Source organism: Macrotis lagotis, chromosome 5, assembly GCF_037893015.1.
Source record: "Macrotis lagotis isolate mMagLag1 chromosome 5, bilby.v1.9.chrom.fasta, whole genome shotgun sequence".
Classification (NCBI taxonomy): domain Eukaryota; kingdom Metazoa; phylum Chordata; class Mammalia; order Peramelemorphia; family Peramelidae; genus Macrotis; species Macrotis lagotis.
Window position 1 is genome coordinate 165930369 of NC_133662.1, and position 22820 is coordinate 165953188.

General features: G+C 38.0%; 1 long non-coding RNA gene across 5 annotated transcripts in view; it reads right to left on the reverse strand.

Annotated features, from left to right (window-relative positions):
• The window catches only part of LOC141488093 (uncharacterized), a 39127-nt gene that overhangs the window by 12539 nt on the left and 3768 nt on the right, over positions 1 to 22820 (reverse strand). For 3 of the 5 annotated variants that reach the window (XR_012468585.1, XR_012468583.1, XR_012468582.1), the window contains exon 4: positions 20719 to 21163. This is a non-coding gene — a long non-coding RNA (uncharacterized LOC141488093). Of the gene's footprint in view, positions 1 to 5435; positions 21164 to 22820 lie in introns of those variants that run through there. The other 2 variants (XR_012468584.1, XR_012468581.1) reach the window with 2 other exon arrangements.

The following is a 22820-nucleotide window of genomic DNA, read 5'->3' on the forward strand; positions in this document are numbered from 1 at the left end:
TTAGTATTGTACATTAGTTTCATGCTTGCCTGAATCCTGGATAGTGGATGATGCTCTGGAGATTTTCCAGTCACCAATGGAGTGAAACAAGAATGTGTTCTTGTTCCCATGTTTTTTTTTTTAACATTATGACAATCATGTTACCAAACATCTTAACTAAGAATGAATCTCGAATCAAGGTCAGTTACTGTACTGACATAGATTCTTTAACTTGAAAAGGTTATAAACCAAGACCAGGGTGGAGGAAGTATTGGTATGTGATTTTTCTGTTTGAAGATGATTGTGCCTCAATGCAGCCTCTGAAGCTGAGATGCAACAAAGTATGGATCCATTCTCTGCTGCTTGTGCTAAATCAGACTTAATGATCAACACCAAGAAAACACTGCTGTTCCATTATCCCACACCATACCATCTATATGTACAACATCAGTTACAGTAAATGAAGAAATTTTGAATGCTGTGGATAAGTTCACTTACCTTGGCAGTATACTTTCTAGGGAGGTTCACGTTGTTTATGAGGCTGACAAATGTATTGCCAGAACTAGCGGAGTGTTTGGTAGGCTCCAAAAGAAAATGTGGGAGGGAAGAGGTATTAGACCAGCTACTACACTGAAAGTCTACATAGCTATTGTGCTGACTTCATTATTATATGCCTCTGAAAGTTGGACAGTTTGCAAGGGTTGGGGTTTGGCACTGGAAGTCTGAGAAAGAATTCATGAGACATGGAGCTCCCTCCCAGGCAAGGTGGCACTTTACTGTATGCTGTGCTGGCACAGTGGATGGAGGGTTGGGAGATACTCAAGTAAAGAGATATTTGATATATCTCATGTTTATAAGGAAAGAGAGAGGAAATGATCTCAGACAAATCTGAAAGTGAGTCTGGAGGTCAAAAGTTGGCAATACCAGAAGGACAGATCTAATAGTTATAACACAGGCTTGTAAAAAGGGCTTTTAATATCTAAAGAAATAAAGATGTTGGAAGTAAGCAATTGTCTCTTAATAGACCATTACATAAGGTTAAATGATAAAGATAACCCCTAGCAGTGGTTACTGATAACAAGCAAACACAAGATTGAAGGCCTTGTGCAAAAGGCAGAGGCACTGACTGTAGAGCCAGGAGTTTAGTCATAGCTAAAATTCCTGGTTCTAGCAAGGACTCAGGAAGGCCACTCAGAACAGATCTGAATGGTAGGGAGGAGGCTTATTATGTAAGACCCTGAGTTTTGAAACCTATGAACTTTAGCCTGAATGCCTGTAAGACCCTGAATGTTGAAACCTATGAACTGTTGCCTAAATTCTGCCCCTAAGTCTCTGCTTGGTCAGCTAGCTGAGTTTCTGCCAGATCAGCTTCTGAAGATTCTGCCTGGTCAGCCCTCGGACCATGCAGCAAGGGGGGCTTCTCCAAGGACCTGCATCCAATAAGAACACGCTGCACCATCTCAAGACAATCTGCAGGCAGATACTTGAAACTCCCCTACCAAACCATATATAAGGTCTCTCTTCACTTTACTCAGGGTTCCAGGATCCTAGCCCTGACCTAGGATGGAACCCTAGCTTGAGCTAGTTTAATAAACCCTTGCTATTGCATCTCCATCATGTCAAGTGCCTCTATTCTGTAATTGGGGACTTTTCTCGGACCTTAACAATTAATTAGGACCTTATCACCAGCACCATGCCAGGAACTGAATCTCTTTCATTTAAATTGTCTTAGGAAGATCAAAGATCACCTGCCAGGCTAAGATACCCAACACTGAGTTCCTTTCTTTAGCTCAACTGCCAAGCATTCAGGTGACCATGTTGTTCTTTTTTTTTTTTTTTTTTTTTTTTTTTTAGGTTTTTGCAAGGCAAATGGGGTTAAGTGGCTTTCCCAAGGCCACACAGCTAGGTAATTATTAAGTGTCTGAGACCAGATTTGAACCCAGGTACTCCTGACTCCAGGGCCGGTGCTTTATCCACTACACCACCTAGCCGCTCCGACCATGTTGTTCTAATGTCAAATGTACACTTGCCAAAAAGACTATTTTATGGAGATTCATATAGGACAGGTACTCACAGGGGGTTCAGAAAAAGTGATACAAAGATACTCTTCATCTCTCTCACAAACTTTGGAATTGATTGTGCAGTATGACAGGACTGCCCAGCCTGGTGTGTCCTTATCAGAGAGGGTGCTGTACTCCATGAACAAAGTAGAATTAAAGCAACTCAAAAGAAACATGAGATGTTCAAGTTTAGAGTCCACCCCAGCTGTTTGGATGGACTATTTGTGTTCAACCTGTAGTAGAGCATTCTGGGCTTGTGTTGATCAGCCCTCAATTTGTCTCTTAGCATAGCAATGCCATTTTGGTGGTCTGCAATAATGAACCAAACAACCAATATTTCTCCCTATGATCTTGCAGGACAGACAGGTCCTGGGCTAGAACATGTAGGCTCCAATTTGATTAGTTTTGAGGAAGGTGTCCTGTATCTTCTGATACCCAATGTTTAATTTACTCTGTACCTGTTAGGGGTCAGTGTCCTGAAGATCATGTCAGAGCAAGACATCTAGTCTATCATCAATGGGTGATTCCTTGAGTTTAAATTCTATCTTCACAGGATAATTAAAGAAAAAACTTGCTAAGTCTTTATTATATTCAAGGTGTTATTAAAAAAAGATCAATATTAAAATCTTTATTCTAAAAAAAAGCTTATATTTGTCTGGGGCAATAAAAAATGAATACAGATGTTTTATACAGGAAAGGGAATGAGGGTTGTAAAAGAGAAATCAATTTCAGTAGTCATTATTATTAGAACTAATTTGATACTAATTTGATTCATCTAATATTCAAGAATTGGAGATTTACTTTGCCATTAGACAAAAATTAGTCAACCAAAATATTTAGCAAGGGCACTATGTTGATTCAGCTGAGAATCTGAGATGACCATGGTGGTCTAGCCAATGAAGCATTAGGAAGAAACTAGACCTCTTCATGTATTTTTGTATTCAGAAGTTAACTATCAGTGGCATGGACTTTTGGGCCACTGAGTCAATTACACTTTGAGAATGATTTCAATATCTTTTAAGAAAAAGAACCCAGCTCATATAGTGGAGAGCGCAGTCAGATATTTATTAGACCCCTTAGTGATAAGGTCCTAAATACCTTCTAGTGAACCTTTTCCCACTTAAATGGTTTTAGGACTATAACTAGGTAACTTTAACTTCAAAGATGTGTAAAACATGATACCTAGGACCAAAGGAGAAAAAAAAAATAAACCTCAAAGATAGCAAAAACAAATTAAAAAAAAGCAATGCAATGCCCTCTTCAGTGTGAGAGAAGGAAGATTTAAAGTGAGAAACTCTCCCATTCAGAAGCAAAGAGGGCTAGATTTAAACAATATAGTCTATGTTATGGGTGATGCCAACACTTTGAAGTTCATGATGACAAAGAAATGAAAGTAACAACAAGGCTACAGTGACAAGGGTAGTACCTACTCAATCACTGCTTCTCATGAGTTAGGATCTTCTGTTGTCATTGAGGCCTTACAATCCTTGAACTTTTTTATATTCTTTGATATTGTTTCAATATAATTGTTTTTCTTGCAAATCTATAGAGTTTATTTTATGCATTTAAAAATAATTCTGAAGCTGGGTCCATGAAACATGTTAAAAAAAGGTTAAGATTTAGAATTCCTGGTCTAGAGAATTCTCAATGATAGTAGCAAACACTTCTGACAAATTCATATTTTCCTATTTTTTATGACTGCATGACAACCACAAGGTCACTGAAAAGTCATTTATCAAGTAATTTTGTGTGATCTTAGTATATTCATGAGAGATTCCTTGTTGAGGAAGAGCCTTGAAGGCTACAATTTGCTTTATTGAGACAAGTGTATCTCCTTTTTTGGTGATTAACAAGAATTCAATCCATCAGGGTTAGATATTCATTAATATCTTTTAGACAGACATGCAATGTGGCTAAAGATGTGTTCTGTTAGATAAAATTGTTTCTGAAGACAGTCTATTCTATTTTCATATTTTCATCAAATATGCCCTTGATATATCTGAAATCATTCTCTAAAAGATTCATCATATTTTCTAGATGAATCTGAAATGACAATCATATCCAATTGGTTTCTTGTTGTTGTTATTGAGGCAATGGGGTTAAATGACTTGCCCAAGGTCATACAACTAGGTAATTAAGTCTGAGGCCAGATTTGAACTTAGGTCCTCCTGACTTCAGGGTGCTCTATTCATTGTGTCACCTAGCTGCCCCACATTCAATTCTTCTTATTTTTTTTGTTTTTTTGCAAGGCAATGGAGACAAGTGACTTGCCCAAGGTCACACAGGTAATTATTAAGTATCTGAGGTCAGATTTGAACTCAGGCCCTTCTGACTCCAAGGCTGGTGCTCTATCCACTGTACCATCTAGCTGTCCCCTCCACATCCAATTCTTTTTTCCCTTTTATTTATTTATTTTTTTAAATATACTTATTTTTTGTACAAATAATTTTTTATACATTAATAAAATATTCTTGTTTAAGAGTAAACAGAATACCCCCTCCCCCCCACAAAATATAGACTTGCTTGAGTGATAAAGTAAAGGGGAGAGGAAAAAAATTAAAATAAAAAAATAATAATAGTAATAATTGTAGGTATGGCCAGGTGGAGCAATGGATGGAGCCCCAGCCCTGGAGCCAGGAGCACCCAGGCCCATATCTGGCCCAATACACCCAACAATCACCCAGCCATGTGACATGCAAACCACCCCAACCCCACTGCCCTGCAAAAACCAAAAAAAGAAAAAAAAAGACCCATAATAAAATAAAATAGTAATAATAGTAGAGGTGGCTGGGTGGTGGACAGAGCACTGGCCCTTGAGCCAGGAGCACCCGGGTCCAAATCCAGCCTCAGACACCCAAAGATCACCCTGCTATGAGGCTCCAGGCAGGCCACCCAGCCCCATTTGCCCAGCATCCCCCCCCAAATAATAATAATAAAAAATGTGCTTCAGTCTTTGTTCCAACACCAACAACACTGTCACAGGTGGATCACATTCTTTATGGAAGTCCATGGCAGAAGTTACTGCCATATTTTTCCACCATTGCCATTGCTGATTGCAACTCCCTCCTTTTGTATTTGTCCACTACCATGTACTATATTTTCTCTCTCGTTTCACTCTGACTCTGCTGTAGGGTAGCTGAGTGGCGCAGCAGCCAGATCCCTGGTCCCGGGGCCAAGAGGCCCTGAGCCCCCATACCACCTCTTAGGCCCAGCATCCACCTGGCCCTATGGTCCCGGACAGGTCATCCAATCCCAGCCCCTTGCAAGAAGTAAAAAGGAAAATGTGTTATATCTGACCACTCCCCCCATGGTCCATCCTCTCCTCCATCACTCACATCCCCCCCTTCCCCTGTCCCCTCCTTTTCTTCTTACTCCAGATACCTATACCCCATTGAGTATATATGCTGTTTCCTCTCCTAGCCACCTCTGATGAGAGAAGATTCCCTCATTCTCCCTTGCATTCCCCCCTTCCATATCATTGAAATAGCTCACTGTAATAAAGAAAAAACTTATTATATGAACTATCTTGACCTATTCCCCCCTCTCCTTTTTCTTTCTCCCATTACATTTCCCTTTTTTTCTATTGACTCCATTTTTACACCATATTTTATCTTCAAATTCAGCTTTCTCCTGTGCTTCAGCTATAAAAGCTCCCTCTACCTGCTCTATTAACTGAGAAGGTTCATATGAGTATTATCAGTGTCATTTTTCTATGCAGTAATACATGCAGTTTATCATCAAGTCCCTCATATTTTCCCCTTCTCCTCCAATCTCCATGCTTCACCTGAGTCCTGTATCTGAAGATCAAACCTTCTGTTCAGCTCTGGCCATTCCAAAAGGAACATTTGAAATTCCCCTGGTTCATTAAAAGTCCTTCTTTTTCCCTGGAAGAGGACATTCAGCCTTGCTGGGTAGTTCATTCTCGGTTGCATTCTAAGCTCTTTTGCCTTCCGGTATATTATATTCCCAGCCTTACGAGCTTCCAATGTAGTTGCTGCTAAGTCCTGTGTAATCCTGACTGCAGCTCCACGGTATTTGAATTGTGTCTTTCTGGCTGCTTGTAATATTTTCTCTTTGACTTGGGAGTTCTGGAACTTGGCTATAATATTCCTAGGGGTTGTTTTTTTGGGATCTCTTTCTCAGGGAGATTGGTGGATTCTCTCCATTTCTGTTTTGCCCTCTGCTTCTAGAATAGCAGGGCAATTTTCCTGTATGAATTCTTTGAAAATGATGTCAAGGCTGTTTTCCTGATCATGACTTTCAGGTATTCCAATAATTTTTAAATTATCTTTCCTAAGTCTGTTTTCCATATCAGTTGTTTTTTCAATGAGATATTTCACATTTTCTTCTAATTTTTCATTTTTTTTGGTTTTGAAGTAATGAGTCCTGATTTCTCATAAATTCATCAATCTCCCTGAGTTCCATTCTTTGTCTGAAGGATTTGTTCTCAGAAAGTTTTCTTATCTCTTTTTCCATCTGGCCAATTTTGGTTTTTTAAGGCATTCTTCTCCTCAATAACTTTTTGAACTGTTTTATCCATTTGACCTAAGCTGGTTTTTAGCATGCTATTTTCTTCAGCATTTTTTTGGATTTTCTTGACTAAGAAGCTGACTTCATTTTCATGTTTTTCCTGCATCTCTCTCCTTTCTTTTCCCAGTTTTTCTTCCAACTCCCTCATTTGATTTTCAAAGTCTTTTTTGAGCTGTCATAGCCTGAGCCCAATTTCTGGTTTTTTTTTTTTGGAGTCTTTAGATGCAGGAGCTTGTGCTTCCTCATCTTCAGAATGAGTATTTTGATCCTTCTTGAGCTCATATGCAAAATATTTCTCAATAGTGTTCCTTTTATTTCTCTGCTTGCTCATTCTCCCAGCCTGAGCCTGGTTTTTTGGGTGCTTCCTGAGCTTTTGGGACACTCCCACAAGAATGTCAGTGTGTGAGGCTTTGTCCTCCCTCCTGGTCTGTGAATAACCATATGCGCCCCCCTCTGCCACGGGGCTGAGGTGGAGGGGGCCCTGCTGTTCTCTGGGGGGGCCTAGCCTGTGATCAGGATCTGAATTTGGTCAGAACCCCAGAGTCCTGTTCCAGGGACAGAGCTCTGCAGTCTCTCTTCACTCCCCTCCCTAGGTTCAATGGGCTCATGCCCTGGGGGCTCCTGCTTACCAGCTCCACCTGCTTCTGTTCCTGAGTCTGGGCTGCAGACAGAAAGACCACTTTCCCCGCTGTGTGCCCTGAGGGCTGGGCTTCATGTGGTCAGTCTGGCAGAGGTCCCCTGCTGGTCCCCCAAGTCGTGCCAGTGCTCTGCATGGTGTAGCTCAGGAAACTCCCCCGCTTCTGTGAGCCGCAGCTCCCAGCGCCCTGGGGCTGCCTCCAGGAGGCTGAAGTTCTTTTGCTCTGGGGGCCCACCCCTTCGACACTGGGGAGGAGAGCCTTTCTGCTTTTTTCCAGGTTACCTTGAGTAGGAGAACTGCCTCACTGGGTCCCTCTGTGGGTTCTGTCTCTTGAAAGTTTAGTTAGAGTTCTTAGTTTCGAAGTTTTATGAGAGAGCTTCTAAGAGCTCTGCCCCCCACATCCAATTCTTAAAAGTGATCAGTAATCCCACTTAAAAATCTCAACAATGTGGGAGGGTGGAGCCAAGATAGCTACATGAAAGCAGGAATTCCCAGAAACTCATTCCCCCAAAACCACCAAAAGCCATCAAATTATGACTCTAGCCAAAATTTAGAGGGGCAGAACCCACAGAAAGACTGAATGATACAATTTCCTAGTCCAAGACAATTTAGAAGTTCGGCAGGAAAGATTTGTTTCACCAGGACTGGGAGTTCGAAAGAGCTGCAGTTACAGCACAATGCATCCAAGGTTGGGCACCTGGGTCCAGGGCAGAGGGGTCGGTTTCCAGACTTGTTGGCCCAGGGATCACCAGGGACAGCTAGAAGGGGAGATGAGAGAACTCTGCTGCACCAGAGTGGAGTGCTAGCCTCAGAGTAGCCCTGAGATGAGAACCTGCAGTGGGCATCAGCAGAGCCACCCAGCACTTCCAGAGCTCTCAGCCCACAGATGGTAAGGAGGTCCAGGGAGACTGCAGAGGTATCTTTGCTCTCCCTGGAGCAGGACTTGTTTGCCTACACTCAGATCCAGGTTGCAGTTTGGGCTCCCATACTACCATAGCTGAGCAGGGGCTCTCCTCACAGCTCCAAGGCAGAGGGGAGGGCCTGTGGTCATCCAGACCAGAGCATAGGCAAGACAACAGAGCCTCTCATAAAACCTTGGAGGATTTAAGGTCCCTGTGGATTGTCCCCCAAAGCCTTAGAAGTGTGGTAAACCAGTCATAGGCTGAGGAAATGAGCAAACAACAGAAAAAGAAGAATCTGACCATAAAAAATTACTTTGGTCCTATGGAGGACCAAAATATATGCTTAGAAGATGAGAAAGTTGAAGCTTCTGTATGGATGAGTCAGAAAAAAGAATTTGAAAAGCAATTAAGGGTGGTAGAGGATAAACTGGGAGGAAAAATGAGAGCGATGCAGATAAATCATGAAAACCAAGTCAACAGCTTGATAAAAGAAATTCTAAAAAGTACTGAAGAAAATAATGTTAAAAACCAGTTTAGGCCAAATGGAAAAAAAGCAACACAAAGGACAAATGAGGAGAAAAATGCCCTTAAAAAGCAGAATTGGCCAGCTGGAAAAGGAGATTAAAAAAAAGGTCTCTGAAGAAAATAACTCCTTCAAATGTAGAATGTAACTAAAGGAAGCTGATGACTTTGCAAGAACCCAAGAAGAAACAGAACTGTACCCCCCCCTCCAAATTAGAAGAAAATGTGAAATATCTCATTGGAAAAACAACTAAGCTTGAAAACAGATCCAGAAGAGATGATTTGAAAATCATTGGGCTACCTGTAACAGATAAAAAAGTCTAGAGTTCATTTTTCTTTTTCTTTTTTTCCTAAGTAGTTTATTTTTTTAAATTTACATTTATTTTTATTTTTTTGTACAAATGATTTTTTATACATTACTAAAATATTTTTGTTTAAGAGTAAACATAATACCCCTCCCCCCAAAATATAGACTCTCATGAACAATAAAGAAAAGATAAAAAAATTAAAATTAAAAAATAATAATAGGGGAAGCCAGGTGATGCAGTGGATGAAGCACTGGCCCTGGAGTCAGGGGCACCCAAGCCCAAATCTGGCCCCAGACACCCAACAATCATCCAGCTGTGTGACCCTGGGCAAGCCATCCCAACCCCATTACCCTGCAACCCCCCCCAAAAAACCGAAATCAAATAAAAATAAAATTAATAATAATAATGATGATGATGATAATAATAATAATAATAAATTGTAGGGGTGGCCAGGTGGTACAGTGGACAGAGCACTGGCCCCAGAGCTAGGAGCACCTGGGTCCAAACCTGGCCTCAGACACCCAACAATCACCCAGCTGTGTGGCCCCGGGCAAGCCACCCTACCCCATTTGCTCTGCAACCCTCTCCCAAAATAATAATAATAATAATAATAATAATAATAATAATAATAATAATAATAATAATAATAATAATGAAAAATGTGCTTTAGTCCAGCTCTGTCGCGGGTGGATCACATTCTTTATGATAAGACCATCACAAAAGCTACTTCCATATTTTTCCACCGTTGCCATTGCTAATCACAAATCCTTCCATTTATATCTCCCCACTATCATATACTATATTTTCTCTCTCCTTTCACTCTGTCCCTCTTCTTAAATGTGCTGTAGGGTAGCTGCGTGGCACAGCAGATAGATTACTGGTCCTGGGGTAAAGAGGTCCTGAGCCTACTTAGGCCCAGCAACAACCTGGCCCTGGGGTCCTGGACAGGCCATCCAATCCCAGCCCCTTGCAAGAAGTAAAAAAGAAAATGTGTTCTATCTGACCACTCTCCTCCATGGTCCACCCTATCCTCCATCACTCACATCCCCCTTCCCCCTTCTCTCCTTCTTACTCTAGATGTCTATACCACATTGAGTATATATGCTGTTTCCTCTTCTAGCCACCTCTGATGAGAGCAAAGGTTCCCTCATTCCCCCTTGCCTCCCCCCATATCATTTCTTTTTTTTCTTTTTAAGATTTTTCAAGGCAATGGGATTAAGTGGCTTGCCCAAGGCCATATGGCTAGGTAATTATCAAGTGTCTGAGGTCGGATTTGAACCTAGGTACTCCTGACTCCAGGGCTGGTGCTCTATTCACTGCGCCACCTAGCCACCCCGTCTCCATATCATTTCAATGGCTCATTGTAATAAAAAGAAAATCTTATTATATGAAATATCTTAGCCTATTCCACCTCTCCTTTCTCTTACTCCCATCATACTTCCCTTTTAGCCACTGACTCCATTTTTACAATATATCTTCAAATTCAGCTCTCTCCTGTGCCTCATCTATAAAAGCTCCTTCTACCTGCTCTATTCAATGAGAAGTTTCTCATGAGTATTATGAGTATCATTTTTCTATGCAGGAATACATGTAGTTCATCATCATTAAGTCCCTTATATTTTACCCTTCTCTTCCACTCTCTATACTTCACCTGAGTCCTGTATTTGAAGATCAAACCTTCTGTTCAGCTCTGGCCATTTCAACAGGAACAATTGAAATTCTCCTGGTTCATTCAAAGTCCATCTTTTCCCTGGAAGAGGATATTCAGTTTTGCTAGGTAGTTGATTCTCGGTTGCATTCCAAGCTCTTTTGCCTTCCAGGATATTATTTTCCAAGCCCTACAAGCTTCCAATGTAGTTGCTGCTAAGTCCTGTGTGATCCTGACTGCAGCTTCATGATATTTGAATCATGTCCTTCTGGCTGCTCGTAATATTTTCTTTTTTGACTTGGGAGTTCTGGAACTTGGCTATAATATTCCTGTTTTATTTTTTATCTTTTTCTGGGGGAGATCGGTGGATTCTCTCAATTTCTATTTCCCCTTCTGCTTCTAGGATATCTGGGCAATTTTCCTGTAAGAATTCTTTAAAAATGATGTCAAGGCTCTTTTCCTGATCATTACTTTCAGGTATTCCAATAATTTTAAAATTATCTTTCCTGAATCTGTTTTCCACATCAGTTTTTTTTAATGAGATGTTTCACATTTTCTTCCAATTTTTCATTTTGTTTTTGAAGTATTGTGTCTTGATTTCTCGTAAAGTCAGCAGCTTCCCTCAGTTCCATTCTATATCTGAAGGATTTGTTTTCCTCAGAGAGCTTTCTTATTTCTTTTTTCCATCTGGCCAATTCTGCTTTTTAAAGCATTCTTCTCCTCAATAAGTTTTTGAACTGTTTTATCCATTTGACCTATGCTGGTTTTTTAACATGTTATTTTCTTCAGCATTTTTTTGGATCTCCTTGACTAAGCTGCTGACTTTTCATGTTTTTCCTATATCTCTCTCATTTCTTTTCACAATTTTTCTTCTATCTCCCTCAATTGATTTTCAAAATCTTTTTTGAGCTCTGTCATACCCTGAGCCCAATTTCATTTTTCTTGCAGTCTTTAGATGCAGGAGCTTGGACTTCCTCATCTTCAGATTGCACATTTTGATCCTTCTTGGGATCATAGACAAAGTATTTCTCAATGGTGTTCCTCTTTTTTCTCTGTTTACTCATTTCTCCAGCCTGTGCTTGGTCTTGGGGTGCTTCCTGAGCTTTTCAGTATTATTGGGACAACCCCCCCCCCCAACAAGGATCTCAGTGTGTGTAGCTCTGTCTTCCCTCCTGGTCTGTGAATGACCACAAGCACACCCCTCTGCCATGGGGGGTCCTAGACTGGGATTGGGATCTGAATGTGGTCAGAGCCCCAGAGTACTGTTCTAGGAACAGAGGACAAACCTTGGCAGTCTCTCTCCACTCCCCTACCTTGGCTGAGCACTCAAGCCTGGGGGCTTTTACTTACTGGCTCCTGCTTCCGGTTCCTGGATCTGGGTTGCTGCAGTCATGCTACTTGCTGAGTGCCCTGAGGGTTGGGCTTCACTGGCTTGATCTGGCAGAGGTCTCCAGCTGATCTTCTAAGTTGTGCCAGGTACTCCCTGGGGTGAGGTACCCTGGGGCTGCCTCCAGTTCCTTCACTCTGACGGCCACCCCCAACCTCATGGAGCTGAGCCTTTTCACTATTTTCTAGGTTACCTTGGGCTGGAGAATTACCTCATTAGATCCCTCTGTGGGTTCTGTCTTTGAAAATTTAGTTAGAATCCTTATTTTATGAGTTTTGAGAGAGAGCACCTGAGAGACTCTTCTCCTATTGCCTTCTTGACTCTGCCCCTGCCTTTTAACTAGACTTCAATTTTCAAGAAATAATGCAGAAAAATTGCCCTGAGATACTAGAAGCAGAGGGCAAAATAGAAATTGTGGGATTTCATTGATCACCTCCTGAAAGTGATTCCCAAAGGAAAAAATTCCAGGAATATTGTAGCCAAATTCCAAAACTTCCAAGTCAAAGAGAAAATACTAAAAGCTGCCAGAAGCAAATAATTCAACTACTGTGGCTCTATATAGTCAGGATTACACAGGAGCAACATGGCCACAGCAGCCCAGATCCAGGAACCTGAAGCAGGTGGAGCCAGTAAGCAGGAGTCCCCAGGCTTGAGTGCTCAGCCAAAGTAGGGGAGTGGAGAGAGACTGCCAAGGTCTATCCTCTGTACCTGGAACCGGACCCTGGGGCTCTGACCACATTCAGATCCCAATCCCAGTCTAGGCTTCCCCTTAGAACAGCCCCTCCCCCACCTCACCCTCGTGGCAGAGGGGTGCACTTGTGGTCATTCACAGACCAGGAAGGGAGACAGAGTTTCACACACAGAGATCCTTGTGTGTGTGTGTGGGTGTCCCAATATACTCAAAAGCTCAGGAAACACCCCAAGACCAGGCACAGGCTGGGGAAATGATTAAACAGAGAAAAAAGTGGAAAATACAGCTACTAATAGCAACTGTGGGGAAAATATTGAAGCAACTTCTCTGGTAAACCTATAATAACGAAGGCAACTTGTACACTTTTTTTTTCTCTCACTATTCTTGAAGTTTCTCATCTTTTTTGGGGGGGTTATATTTACTCTCACAAGATTATTGTAAGATAAAGCAAAAATAAAAAAAACTCAACATCTTAAAGTTGCTTTTCAAATACCTCTAGGCAAGAAAATTTTCACTCCATGCTATGGCTTTTCTATTATATATATTAGCAAAGCATAATCAGATTGTACCACATTTTAAAAAAAATAGGAAAAGCAACAAATACAGTATTGGGCATAGTCTGCTATCTGAGGACCAGTCCTAGCTAATATAGGAACAAAGATGCAGTGTCAGAAGATTGACCACCAGATTAAAAAGAAAAATTTTAAAAAGACCCAAGTCTTTGTGTGACTATTTTCCCACTTCTATAATCATAGGGGTAAGTACTATAAAAACAGAGAAAGTTGATTTTAAAAATCTCCCCATTTTTTTTAGAATGCCTATAAGGATATATGCCTATAATAATGTGAGATGTGTATTCTTTCACAAAAATGTACATCATAGTTCAAAGTTTGTTTTTGATGATTAAGTTCCCCCAAATGAAGAAAATTTAAAGGAAAACTATTAAAAGCTATTTTCATCACAATGCATTTTATAAACTAGAATTTACAATTAAAAAAAATCTAGTTAACTACATCTGATTCCTCTCAAAAAATGAGGTAATTTTATTCATATTGCCTTTTTTCAAGGTATCTCCATATATATTACTTCAATATTTTCATTATCTTTTGTTTTCATAACACCTTAACATTTCTGAAACTATCCTACTTCCTCAGCAACAAAGAATAAAAAGAAAGGTAATTCAATAAAATATGTGAATAGTATTTGTACTATTTCCCATGTACTGTCTCTCAACTCTGCTAAAAGGGTATAGTTCATTTTATTTATTTTCTAGGGTCAAGCTTAGTCATTATAATTACCTGGAATTCAGTTTTGAGCTTATTGCTATCATTGTATAAATTGCTTTATGGGTTTTGCTTCTTTCTGTATTAGTTTGTTTCCATGTTTCTCTGTATTCTTATTGATCTTTCCTTATGTGTACATTTCTTTTATTCATATACTATAATTTAACTGTCCATCATTGGGTATCTACTTTGTTTCAGGTTCTTTTCTACCAAAAAAAATTCTGCAATGAATATTTTAAATTTGAATATTTCTGTCTTTGACCTCAGTAGTGCATTTACCAACCAGTGGGATCTCTTAGTCAAAAAATTATCCATTATTTTATCCATATGAATGAATGAAAATGCCATAGGGGCCTTATTCTTACTAGCCACACAGTCATTAAGATGGCTGGAAAAAAATTAAACTAAAACCAAAGAATTTTAGGGCCCATAGGTACAAAGTAACACCAAAAGCTTTAAGGGAGGGATGAGGAAATACAGGAAATAAATAAGTCTTTAAACCTCTGACAGTTGTCTTTGGACAGCTAGGTGGCACAGTGCACAGAATGCTGGGCCTAGAATCAATATGGCCTAGATCAAATATTTGAGTCACTAACTAGCTATGTGACCCTGGGTAAGTCACTTAATCCTATTTGCTTCAGTTTCCTCATCTGTAAAATGAGCTGGAGAGGAAAATGGCAAACTACTCCAATATCTTTGCTAAGAAAACCCCTAAAAGGGAGTCATGAATTAGGACAAGACTGGAATTCATGAACAACAATATAAAAATTTATCTGTTGATGCTTTCAATGTGAGATCCTTTTTCAATTCTCACCAAGTTCAGATGTTACTGGAAGAGATAACCTATGTCACTATTAACATTTTCACTATTAACATAACCAAAAGACATAAGTTGCATGTGATGGATAGCTCATAGATTCTCCTTAGAGTGTCATGTAAAGGAGTTGATCAAGTACCCAAAGGTAACAAGAAATACTTCACAGGACATTTGGTCATTTCACCTTGCTGTGCTTATGATCAGCATAAACTAACAAATAAAAAGTACCATGAAGGTAATTATAGTGATTGAAGATAAAAATGAGTTATGTTTCAAAAACTCAATGTGACTTATGGAAAATATGAGTAGGTAGTTTTGAAGTGTTCTGAAGGTACTAACAACTTAGCATCCTTACTGCAGTGGAAAAAGGAAGAAGATGGTAGAAAGAAAAGGTGAACTGATAGGTGCTGATAATAATCACTTCAGCAAATTCTTTTATTTTAGGTTTTTGCAAGGCAAATGGGGTTAAGTGGCTTGCCCAGGGCCACACAGCTAGGTAATTATTAAGTGTCTGAGGCCAGATTTGAACTCAGGTACTCCTGACTCCAGGGCCAGTGATCTATCCACTGTGCTACCTAGCTGCCCCCACTTCAGCAAATTCTACACCTTCCTTAAATTTGACCTTTTGTCTATCCTAGAAAGAATGGCATACTTGTTGCTGAAAGAATGAAAATATTTTTCTTGTTTTTCTTTTTAAAATCCCATGAGGGAAAAAGAATCATATGAATACACAATAAATAGAGTTAGTCAATGTTGAAGTTAGAAGGAAGCATTTCTACTTTTTTGTTTACTAAAGTAAATGATGGAACACACCTTTGTAACTTAAGTTTTATTTACTACTTACCATTTTTTAGGATTGTATTATTTCATTATTTTAGATGAAATTAGCCCAAGTTCTTTGAGAGCAGGTACTGGTTCTGTCTTTCTTTGTATCTCCAGTGTTTAGCAGGGTAACTGGCATACAGCAGATAATTAATAAATGCTAGTTCACTTACTTGTACACTCCAAATTAGGAAAAGGGTGATGCTGATTGGATTTTCAATCCAAGAAAGAAGGCTGAAGGAGGAGTGAATATGGGGGGGCGGGGTTGGGGAGTAAAGCAAGCACTAGCCACACAAGAGATGTCCAGTCTCTGGTTCTGCTAGAAAGTTAAGAGAAAGTTATATCAAGATTGAGATACTCCCAGTCAAAGCCAACTTTACCTGGAGATTTACTCCAGTGGTGAGGGCAATGATTCACCAAATAAGCTTTCTTAATTTTTAATAATGTCTTCTCATAAGAAGACACTTCCCTCTTTTTTTTGGAGGTGGGAGGTATGGACAGGGTCTTGGAAATGGATATGGATTGGCTGGTTTTTGTCTTTATTGAAAAAAGATGAAAATGACATCACTATGTTTGAGAGAAATTACAGTGTGTCCTATTGTGGCTGATCAGACCAATACAAGCTCAGAATGCTCTACACAGGTCAGGCACAAAGTGTCCATGTGAACACCTGGGGTGGGTACTCTAAAATTATGGATTTCACATGTCCTTCGAGCTACTTCCTTCCTTCTTCATAGAGTGCATCATCCTCACTGATGAGGGCATGCCATACTGGGTGGTCCTGTGCCAATGTCTCCCTTGCTTTCTAATCAATTCTAAAGTTCTTCAATGAGGCTTCAGATTGTCTCAGAATTGTTTCTTCTGACCCCCTTGTGAGTGCTTACCCTTGTAAGTTCTCCATAAAAGTTTTTTGCTACTACAGATAATAGCAGATTTTTTCAATATTGGTTAGTATTGCTAATCCCTCTTTTTTTTTATTATTTTTCTGTTATAAAAGGTATCTCTCTTGGAGAAGAGGGAGTGATAAATTGGGAAATTTAAGTTTTATAAATCAATTAAAAATAATTTAAAAACAGCACTAGGGGAGCTAGGTGGTTCAGTGGATAGAGTACCACTTTTGGAATCAGGATGGATCTGAGTTCAAATGTGACTTCAGACACATTGGATTGACCATGGATAAGTCATTTAACCCTAATTGCCACCAAAAAACAAAACAAAAATATCTCTTGTTTTAGTTAAGTTGTATCTTTATCTTTGAACTTTTTTTCTCTTCATGTAGCATATAAATCTCCTACAGTTTCATGCAAGCTTATACTGTAAATTTTTATGGTGACTGATTTTTGTTAAAAAAATGCAAAGATTAGATACTAGAATGATTAATTCACATCCCTATCTTCTGAAAAATGGATTACCAAATCCATCAAGGCACGATATTAGACAAGTCAAAAGAATCTATCAATAACATTTCCTGCAAAAGGCAAATTCCACATGAATTTCAAGTTAAAGAAAATATGTTCCAAGAGGTGGCGATAGAGAACTATGTAAAAAGGACAGAGTTATAGTACACTTTTTAAAAATCTAATATATATATATATATATGTATTTATTACCTAATGAAAACACAAAACTCTAAGTAGCAATGGTCTTAGAGAAAATAGACTGGAATGTACTTAGTTCTGCCATTATATCCCCAGAATTTTATTTTTTATAATATATTACTGAACATTTTCAAGCACATTGAACCATGATATTTATTTCTTTTGGAACCTTTCTTACTAAACTCTTTTTTTTTCTAGAATTTTATGGTATTTTGAAAGCAGAGAAAGTTAGTGATTTAGGTTAAGAAAAGATAATAAGAATATTCAGCATAGTATTGCTTCTTCTTCTCCCCCTCCTACTTTATATAAAGTTCTAGTAACATGAAATCCCACCTTCAACAGGAAGTCTTTCCCAATTCCTCTTAATTCTAATGCCTTCCTTCTATTTTTCTAAATTCGCAGTTTACCACATAGCAAATAACAGGCACAATATTTCACTGACCACTTTCACAAACCTTAGATGATACAAAATAATCAAAAGTCACCATAACACAGCAAAATCTAGTAAAAAGATTGCTTGGTCCATGATCTCCTTTTAACACTTCCTGTGGCACTAACTTTTTTCCTCCGATAATTTCACCCAATATGTGAGTTTTTTTCCCTTTATTTTCTTTCCAGGTACCAGAAAGTCTGTGTTTCATCCCACATAAAATGCAGAATGGTTCTGTGAGTAATTTTTTTGAGGATTTATATACAGACTCATTGCATGAACAATTCTGTATTATTGTGTTCCAAAGAACCAAGTTAATAAGGATAAGCAAGAACAGTCTGCAGTTCCATTCATAGGACCATTAGTATTTATCATGAATGAGAAGCAGGGGTGTCTATCATGTTCCAGATTCATAATGGGTTGCTGAACTATTAGAAAGCCTAAATCTTTTTCATGTTACCTTAAAGAGATCTTAGACAACAGTTAAAGGCTTCAGTAAATCTGGCCTGGCAATGCCAAAATTGTGATTTAAGGAGGCAAAGAGGAGGAGGAGAATCTGATCTTATATCTCCCTCATATGTCTAAAATTAACATTTTATTCTTCTCTCTACCCTGCCCTTCCCCAAATTCCCTCTAAGACTATTTATCTGGCACACACACACACACACACACACACACACACACACACACACTCTCAAACAAAAACACACACAATATGTATTTTGTTCATAATTGTTTGCAATATTAAATCCCCTAATATATTGTGAGCTCATGAGAGAAGTGTATTTACCTTTTTTCTATTCTCAATTCTCAAGCACAATGTCTGGTACACAGTAGGGACTTAATAAGTACTTGTTGATTTGATTTCTCCAAAATTTTTTATTTCTATAATTGACCCTGAATCCTACCCATCTCCCAGGCTCAAAAACCTCAGACTTTCCCCTCTTCCTCCCCTCACCAGCCACATCCACAATGCCTGGCATACAGTAGGTATTTGATAAAAGTTTACTGACTCTCTGACTAGCAGAGTGACAAATAGGTGCTTAATATTGACTCTATTTAATTTGTTCAGCAGAGTTCAGTTTTTTAAGTTAGTTTCTTTTTAAGAAGGGGCAATAGTGGTCAATATTTTATAGACAAGGCTATGTGAATTGGAAGTTAAGATACATTATGCATAGAATTTTATACTATTAATGTGGGAGTAATAAAAGAACATTGATCATAGTGTCCTAAGGACTGGAGTATAAATCCAAACTTTTTACATAACAGTAAGGCTATGTAAGTCATTTTTATTAAGTCATAACTTCTCTCAGCTTATTTTTTATTTTTTTATTTTTTTAGTTTTTGTAAGACAATGGGGTTAAGTGGCTTGCCCAAGGCCACACAGCTAGGTAATTATTGAGTGTCTGAGACCGGATTTGAACCCAGGTACTCCTGACTCCAGGGTCGGTGCTTTATCCACTAAGTGAACCTAGCTGCCCCTCAGCTTATTTTCTTACCTATAAAATGAAAATAAGTCCTGTACAACCATCACAAGTCAATGAAAATCAAATATTAAATGTATGGGATAATGTTCCATAAGCTATAAAGTAACATGCAATTTTAATTTATTAATACAGAATTCCATATAATCAATAACTTTGTATAAGTTTTTCCTGACTGCACTCGTCATTTGTTATTAAAACAACAACAAACAATTTGATTCTGTGGTATCTTAGAATAAAAGTTAGAAGAAAAGCATTATAATGACTACCTTTATAACCTTAGAAAAGAAAATTGAATGGTTACAGGAACCTCCAAGGATTAGAAGGTCTAAGAATTGAAAAGAGAATTAAAAATAGGGCTCTTAAAATTTTCTTTTTTTTATTTAACTATTTTGTTTCTCAATTATATACATTAATTTTGACCTATCTTTTTTGTAAGGTTTTGAATTGTACAATTCCCCCCCCCCAACAGACAACAGTTTAATGATGTCTTAAAAAATTTCTAAGGAGAGCTGGGAACCTGGAAAACCATAATAAAAATTAGATATCCTGGGGGGGAATGCAAGAGGGGGAAAAAAAGCTAAATAATCTAGTGATATAAGAAATAGTATTAAAACATATAGAAAAATTCAAACACATGAAGCATATTCAATTAAAAAACAACTGACACAATAGAAATAGTAACAGAGCTTAGGGAGAATCTGAGAATACTTCAATGGCCTCCCAGAAAATTAAAGGAAAATTTAAAAAACCTTAATAGCATAATTCAAGAAACGAATGGTCTTCCTATTCCTTTTCCACCATAAATTACTGGATATTTCCCCTATGTCATACAGATAAGGGAGCAATTATCTATATATCTATATTTATTATATATCTATATTTATGAATGATGCTAAAAACAAAATATTCATTTTGACAGTGAAACTCTAAAGTTGGATTAGTTGTTTCTATAAACCTTTTGGCAGACTGGATTTTGTCATACAAAAATCATTATTCTCTTTTAATGGATACTATATTGATGTTCTAAAGTGGCATTTCACCAAAATCCTGATATTCTACTTTACCAAAAAAAGGGGCTTTGTAAGAACATTTTTATGTTATTAAATATTTTCCTATGTAAAATATATATAAAGTTATATTAAGTAGCAAAAATATTAACTGAAACAATATACTAGTAAGTAAATGGTCTTTATTTCACCTCTATCATTTTAGAATATTTTTGAACCCTGCCCTTTATATCTCTGGGGCGCTAGAAATATAATTATATCAGGATCATAGATTTAAAGAACTATAGATTTAAGAGCTGAAAAATCCCTTGGAGGTATATAACAGTAAGGGTTAAATCAGTCAGTTAAGGTTCAAGCCCTGAAGTGTTCCATGGCCAATATCTAAGACATTATCCATGTATATTTATATTCTGTTCTTACTTGTATTTTTAAGTTATAACATTAGGAATTTATTTCCTTTAGGTATTTCAAAGGTCTTAACAATGAACACAAGTTAAGTCTGTTTAACTTGCTGATTCTTAAATACAAGCATATAGTTGCTGTGCTACATTCACTGCTCTCTAGAATGAGTATTATTAAACAGAGAATTCAATAACAATATGAACTTTACCTCAATTACTGAAGAAAGTAGGTTAGCTCTGAATGGTTGTTTGATCCTAGATGCTTTTTAATGATCTCTTGATTTCTTGAACTTCTAGTTATTCAGTTGGTATAGATGAATAATGCCTCTTTACCATTTTCATAGGCCACTTAGTATAAAACAGACATAGTTTGTGAATCATTTTCCTGGAAGTAGTAAAAGGTTCCAGGGATGGAATATTCATTTTTTCAACTCAGCAGAACGCAGTCATCAAATGAGATATTTTCAGCTGACACTTTTCAGTTGATGTGTCCAGGAAATGAACATTTCCTATCACCAGCTGCTGTTTTAGAAAAGAATAAACCCAAGTTTCAATTTATCGTCAGGGTCCTGCATGTTGTCTTTCCAAATTCTCTAAGTGGTTTTTGTATTGAGTGAAGAATTCTAGGAAGACTTTAGCACTGGCTTATTTTTGCTAAAATGCAGGAAGATTTGGTTAGACCTGGAAGCAGTTTGAATTGCATCATTACACTCAAAACTAAATAACAAAAATTCAGAATTTAACATTTAAGTCAATCCACAAGCATTCATTAGTAAGGAAAAGTAAAAACATTCCTAACTGAACTCAAGAAACTCATATTCTAGTGGGAAAGACAGCTTATGTAGGCACGTATAAGATACATACATATATATATATATATATATATATATATATATATATATATATATACACAATGCAATAAGCACCAAAAGAAATGTTTTTTTTTCAGATGTATAAAATTCTGAAGATTTAACAGAACATTTAAATGGAATCCAAAAGAAACATCTGTAAGCTCAAATGTGTCACTTTAAGTGTTCAATCAATCAAGCAAATACCAACTATATACCAGGAACTGTGATAGGAACTGAGGATTTTCTAACATTTTTTAAATGTCTGACACTTTGTGACCCCATATATAGTTTTCTTTTTTTTTTTTAGTTTTTGTTTTTGCAAGGTAATAAGGTTAAGTGGCTTGCCCAAGGCCACACAGCTAGGTAATTATTATGTGTCCACCTAGTCGCCCTCACATGTAGTTTTCTTGTTAAAAATACTCTGGAAAGGAAATTGCAAACCATTTTATTTTACAGATTAGGAAACTGAGGCAAAAAAGGATTAAGTGACTTGCCCAGGAATTGAGAACATGAGTTAAAAATAAAACCGTTCCTACAAAAATGAAACAATTAGTTTTTATTCTATCTTCACTTAAGATTGTAGGTCAAGACTCATAGGTTCGAGGTTGAAGATACAATAAGCATTTTTAGAACATTAAACTTAATGAAAACCAGCTTTTTTAAAAGTATAAATCAAAATGATAAATTAAAAGGGAGAAGAGGATATTATTTGACTTCTGAACAATCGATACTGCAAACAATTCTTGGAAAGCTTTTGCCTAAAGGAAAGCAAGAAACATCTATGGTTTGGGATTCACAAAACAGAGGGCAAGGAAGGAAAATGGCTTCAATGGACCCATACAGGAATGAGGGATGATTCCCTTTTTACTATAACAAATAGTTATTACCTATTAATTCATCTTGCTGTTAGGTGACAAGGTCCCTAAAATTTCCTAGGTGAACTTCTACCACTTTACCATTCCTATCTCAAAGTCCTGTGGTGACCAGCAAATGATGAAGGAACTGTAGTCACAACTCTGCACACAGATGGCCCAGGTCACAGGATTGTTTCCCCACTGAAAGCAGCAGTGGGAATTGGCAGTCTCCTGGGTGTCTGAACAACGCTTTAAAGGATGGAACTGCTCTACTCCTGGTATGAGGAAAGGGTCAGAAAAAGTGACCTAAAGATTCTCTGCTTATTCAACCCTGTGTCCTGGTTACTGTATCAGGCAGTCAAAACACACACACACACACACACACACGCACACAACATACAAAAAGCTTTTTCAAAGAAGATTCTAGGCACATTGGTACATGGAATGTGTATGCACATTCAGAAACAACACAAGATTTAATAGACCTGAAAGATGAACACATTCTGGTTGCAAGAGAACTCGGCAGGTATCATACCCAAATAGCAGCCCTGAGTGAAAGAAGACTGGCAAATGAAGGCCTGCTTACTGAAGTCAGAGCTGGATATA